The sequence below is a fragment of the Hippopotamus amphibius genome, chromosome X, assembly GCF_030028045.1.
Source record: "Hippopotamus amphibius kiboko isolate mHipAmp2 chromosome X, mHipAmp2.hap2, whole genome shotgun sequence".
NCBI lineage: Eukaryota > Metazoa > Chordata > Mammalia > Artiodactyla > Hippopotamidae > Hippopotamus > Hippopotamus amphibius.
The window spans coordinates 55,485,530-55,491,796 of record NC_080203.1 but is presented as its reverse complement, the minus strand read 5'-3'; the positions used below and the strand labels follow the sequence as shown (position 1 = coordinate 55,491,796).

Genomic DNA, 6,267 nt, shown 5'->3' with positions numbered 1-6,267 from the left:
TCCATCAACAGAGGAATGGATGTGGTACCTATATACAATGGAATATTACTTGTCCATAGAAAGGAAGGAAATTGGTTCATTTGTAGAGACATGGATGGACCTAGAGACTGTCATACAGAGTGAAGTAAGACAGGAAGAGAAAAAAAAATATCATATATTAACACAAATGTGTGGAATCTAGAAAAATGATATAGATGATCTTATTTGCAAAACAGAAATAGAGGCACAGATGTAGAGAACAAACATATGGGTACCATAGGGGAACAAGGGTGTATGATGAATTGGGAGATTGGGATTGACATATATACACTATTGATATTATGTATAAAATACATAACTAATGAGAACCTACTGTATAGCACAGGAAACTCTACTCGGTGCTCTGCAGTGACCTAAATGGGAAGGAAATCCAAAAAAGAGGGGATTTATGTATACATATAACTGACTTATTTTTCCGTACAGCAGAAACTGACACAACATTGTAAAGCAACTTTACTTGCATATAAATTAATAAAAATAAATAAAAATTAAAATCAAGATAAAACTCCATGAACTGACCTCAGTGAAACTGAGATAATTGATTTACTTGAGAGAAAGTTCACTATAAGTGTCATAAAGTTGCTAAGCAAGATCAGGAGAACAATGTACAGAGTGAGAATTTTAACAAAGAGATAGAATATATTAAAATGTACCAAACAGAAATCACTGAATTGAGAAATCCAGTGGAGGAGTTAAACATTAGACTAGATCAAGCAGAGGAAAAAAATCATTGAAATTGAAGACAAGGCAGTGAAATCCATTCAAATGGGAGGAAAATGAGAAAAAAAAATGAAGTAAACAAGAAGATGAGGACAAATCATGAAGATAGCTTAAGGGATTTATAGGATTCATGAAAGAAACTGACATATGCAGTATAGGAGTCCCAGAAAGAGAAGAGAGAGAGAAAGGGGTAGAAAGCTTAATCAAAGAAATAATGGCCAAAACTTCCTTACCTGGGGTAAGAAACAGAATCCAGGTATACAGGAAGAACTGGAAAATTCACAGATATGTGTATATTAAACAACATGCTGTTGAACAACAAATGTGTCAAATAATAAATGAAGGGAGAAATTAAAAATATCGAGACATGAAAATGAAACATGATATATCAAAAATTATGAGATGCCACAAGAGCAGCTATAAGAGGGGAATTCATTATGATAAATGTATACATTTAAAAAAGCAAACAAGAAAGAGCTCAAATAAACTTATTTTACACATCAGGGCACTAGAAAAAGAAGAAACTAAGACCAAAGTTAATAGAAGGAAGGAAATAAAGATCAGAGTTGAAATAAATTAGAGACTAAAAAGAGAATGCAAAAGATCAATGACACGGAGATATTTTTTGAAAACAGGAACAAAATAGACAAACTGTTAGCTAGATTACCAAGATGAGAAGACAAATTAATAAAATTATAAATGAAAGAGGAGACATTACAACTGATACCACATAAATACAAAGGATTGCAAGAGACTACTATGAATAATTGTATGCCAACAAATTGTACAATCTGGAAGAAATGAATAAGTTCCTAGAAACATAAAACCTAATAAGACTGAATTATGAAGAAATAGAAAAAATGAGCAAATTACTAGTAAAGAAATTGAATCAGTAATTAACAACCTTCCAATTAAAAAGTCTAGGGCCCAATGGCTTCGCTGGTGAATTCTAACAAATATTTCAGAATTGTAAAGTTGCAGTGGGCTGTGGAGGGAGACCCAACACTGAAAGGGAGGGTAGGGGGTTGACTTGCTAGCCTGTTGTCTTCCACCAGTGGCAGAGCTCTACAGGACTAGGCAAGTGCTACCTTGCCAGCTTCCATGGCATCCTCTGGCTCTGTGGCTGTCTCAGAAGCCACCATCCCTTCTCCCTGCATCCCCTTGGGCTCCACCTCTGTTCCCTCTGTCACATGGTAATGAGCCATGCTGGGCAGGGTGGGGGCTGTATGGAGGGCAGCAGGAAGTGGTGTTAGCCACCATCCTCCCATTGGCCTCCTCCTTGTCATCCTCCTGCCCCATCTGGAGTTAAATGTAGCCAAGCTGCCAGGCCCCTTTCAGTGGCAAATACATGGCATCCAGGAGAAAGATGGCATGCCTCTTCTCCAGATAATGAAAAATGTATAAAATCTATCACTTCATAAAACTTCATTGTGGATGAAAATGGGAAGTCATTTGCATTGTCTTATATTCAGATTTTCAAGAAAGGAAAGTACCTTTTAAAAGACTTCAAGAAGTAAAAGCTGTTAAAGATTGCTTCAGGAATTTTATATTTGATGATGGAGATTTGGAAAAACCTTATTTCCTAGACAGAAAATTTTCATCTTCTGCTGTTGCTTTTCAATTATCTGAAGGTGGAGACTCTATTCCTTAAATTATTAACAGGTATTTGACAGAATACCAAATGGAAGGAGTCCAATTTATCTATGGACACTTTATCCAAGGAAGAGGGAGTGTTTTTGGTGATGACATGGGGGTTGGAAAAACAGTACAGTCTATTTCACTTTTGGCAGCAGTTTTCCATAAAAAAAAGAACTGATGAAGATATTGGAAATAAAATGCCAGAGGTTTTACCACAAAGTTTGAAAAAGGAACCTCCTTTTCTTTTAGCAAAAAATATATTCTTAATAGTTACTCTTCTTTCTATCCTCTACAATTGGAAGGATGAATTAGACACCTGGGGATATTTCAGAGTTACTATTTTACATGGAAACAAAAAAGACAATGAATTGACTTCTGTAAGGCAGAGGAAATGTGAAATTGCTGTAACAACTTATGAAACACTGCACTTGTATCTGGATGAACTTAGCAGTTTGGAATGGTCAGCTGTCATTGTAGATGAAGCTCATAGAATCAAGAATCCAAAGGCTAGAGTAACAAAAGTTATAAAAGCTTTAAAATGTAGTGTTCACTTTGGCCTCACTGGAACCATTCTTCAGAACAACATGAAAGAACTGTGATGTATTATGGACTGGGCTGTGCCAGGAATTTTAGGTAGCAAGATCCACTTCCAGAGGCAGTTTTCTGACCTACTACTCCATGGTCAGAGACACACAGCAACGAAAAGAGTACTAGATGTTGGATGAAAGCTGTCTATTAAACAGTGTTAGAAACAGAAGATGGCACAAAAACATAGATCAATGGAACAGAAATAGAGAGCCCAGAGATAAACCTATCCATGTATGGTCAGTTAATCTATGACAAAAGAAGTAAGAATATACAATGGAGAAAAGACAGTCTCTTCAATAATTGGTGGTGGGTAAACCAGATAGTTACATGTAAAAACATGAGATTAGAACATTTCCTCATGCCAAAATCAAAAATAAACTCAAAATAGATTAAAGACCTAAATGCAAGCTTTGAAACCATAAAACTGAAAAGAGCCTAAACAGAACACTCTTTGACATAAATCATAACAATATTTTGGATATGTCTCCTAAAGCAAAAGAAATAAAAGCAGAAATAAACAAATAGGACAATTAAACTTACAAAACTTTTGCACAGCAAAGGAAACCATCAACAAAATGAAATGAAAAACTTACTGAATGGAAGAAAATATTTGCAAATCATATGACGGATAAGGCGTCAACATCCAAACTATATAAATAGCTCATTCAACTGAACATTCAAAAAACAAATAACTTAATTACAAAATGGGCAGAAGACTCAGTAGGCATTTTTCCAAAGAAGACATACAGGTGGATAACAGGTGCTCAGCATCTCTAACTATTAGAGAAATGCAAATCTAAACCACAATGAGATGTCAACCCACGCCTGTCAGAATGACCTTCATCAAAAGTCTACAAATAACAAACACTGGTGAGGATCTCAAGAAAAAGGAACTTTGTACACTTTTGGTGGGAATGTAAATTGGTGCAGCCACTATGGAAAATAGTATGGAAGTTCCTTAAAAAACTAAAGATAGAACTACCATATTATCTGGTAATTCCACTCCTGGGTATATATCCAAAGAAAATGAAAACAGTAACCCAAAAGATACATGCACCCCAATTTTCATAGCAGAATTGTTTACAATAACCAAGATATGTAAGCAATTTGTGTCCATCAACATATGAATGGATAAAGAAGATGTGATATACAAAATACACATATATGTATATATGTATATATACACTCGGCCATAAAAAAGAATGAAATTCTGCCATTTGCAACAATGTGGATTGACCTAGAATATTATCATTAGTGAAATAAATCAGACAGAGAAAGGAGAATATGTCAACACTTATATGCAGACTCTAAAAAATAAAACAAATGTATATAACAGAACATAAACAGATACACATATAGAAAACAAACTAGTGGTTACCAGTGGGGAGAAGGAAGGAGAGAGGGGCAAGATTGAGGTATGGGATTGAGAGGTACACACTACTATGTGTAAAATATGTAAGTGACAAGAATATATTTTACAAAACAGGGAAGTATATCCCTTGTTTTGTAATAACTTTAAATTGAGTATAATCTACAAAATATTTAATCATTACATTTGTTTACCAGTTAATATTGTAAATAGACTATAATTCAATTAAAATTTTTAATTAAAATAGGGAAGGCAGAAAAAGAGGGTACAAAATAAAAACAAATACAACTTGAAAATAGCTATAAACATGGTAAATATTAATTCAGTAATATTAATAATCACTAAATGTGAATGATGTAAATGCACCTATTAAAATACAGAGATAGTATGAAATAAAAAAAAGCAGTTATATGTTATGTACCACAAATATACATTAAATTTAAAGACTTAGATTAAAAGGAAAAAATTGGGAAAAGATAAATCATGCTAATTCTAAGCAAAAGAAAGCTGGAATAGATATGGTAACTTAAAACAAAGTAGACTTCAGAACAATTAAAATTATCAAGGATAAAGAGATATATTACATAATAATAAGTGGGTCACATATGCAAGAAAACTTAACAATCTTAAATGTGCATGCACCTAAAAAGTGTCCAAATACATGAGCCAAAATCTGATAGAAATAAAAGGATATATAGACAAATTCACTATTATGGTTGGAGAATTCAACACCTCCTTTTGTAATTGATATAACAAGCAGACAGAATATCAGTAAGGATATGGTTGACTTGCATAGTACTATTAACCAACTTGATCAAGTTGACACTTATAGAACACTCCATCCAAAAAGGCAGAATATATATTCTTCTGAAGGTCATATAGAATATTCACCAAGATAGATATTATTGGCCAAAAAACACCTTAATAAGTTTAAAAAATAAAAATATATATATATATATATATATATATATATATATATATATATATATATATATATATAATGTATATTCTCACACCACAAAGGAATGAAACTAAAAGCCAATAACGAAAACCGAGCTGTAAAACCCTCAAAAATTTGGAGATTAAACAATGTATTTATTAGTGGCACATGAGTTATTTTGTGTTTGTTCCACCTTGATATGCTTTAATTTGTAGAAGCTTTAGGATCATAGCAACACTAAGAAAGAAAAAGTACACAGAATTCCTGTATACCACTTCCCCCCCAACATATATAGCCTCTCCTACTATCAACATACCATACCAGAGTGGTGCATTTGTTACAATTAATTAACCTACATTGACATTCATTATTAGCCAAAGTCCATAGTTTCATTAGAGTTCACTCTTGGTGTACATTCTATGAATTTGGACAAAAGAACAATGATAGTTACCCATCATTATAGTATACACAATAAGTTTCACTGCTTTAAAATTTTTCTCTGCACTACCTATTCATTCATCCCTTCTCCCCACACCTAGCAACCACTGCAACTGATCTTTTTATTTTCCCATAGGTTTTTCTTTTCCAGAATGTCATATAGTTGGAATCACACAGTATTTAGCTCTTTAAAGTTGGCTTGTCTTAACTTAGTAATATGCATTTAATTTTCCTCCATGTCTTTGTGAATCTTTTTTTTTTTTTCTTCTCATTTAGAACAAATGCAGGTGGGTAAATGAGAAAACAAAAGATTTTGTATTTTAAATAGACACATCCATGACCAGTAAAATTTCTTTAAGACACAAGAGGAACATTATGACACTAAAGTATAGAAAGGAATTAAAATGTGCCACTTAGAATTACTGCCTCAAGTGACTACTCATTATTGCATGGTATAAGGTGGTACTGGGTTATATGCAATATCTGTAAAGACACTGATCCTCTCTTCCATAAGTATAGAATGCTCTAGACTTTA

At 33.3% G+C, this 6,267-nt stretch overlaps 1 pseudogene; it reads left to right on the top strand.

The window, feature by feature from the left end:
* The first annotated feature begins 1,860 nt into the window (after positions 1-1,860).
* Positions 1,861-3,122, top strand: LOC130841448 (DNA excision repair protein ERCC-6-like 2; annotated as a pseudogene).
* Positions 3,123-6,267: the final 3,145 nt, after the last annotated feature.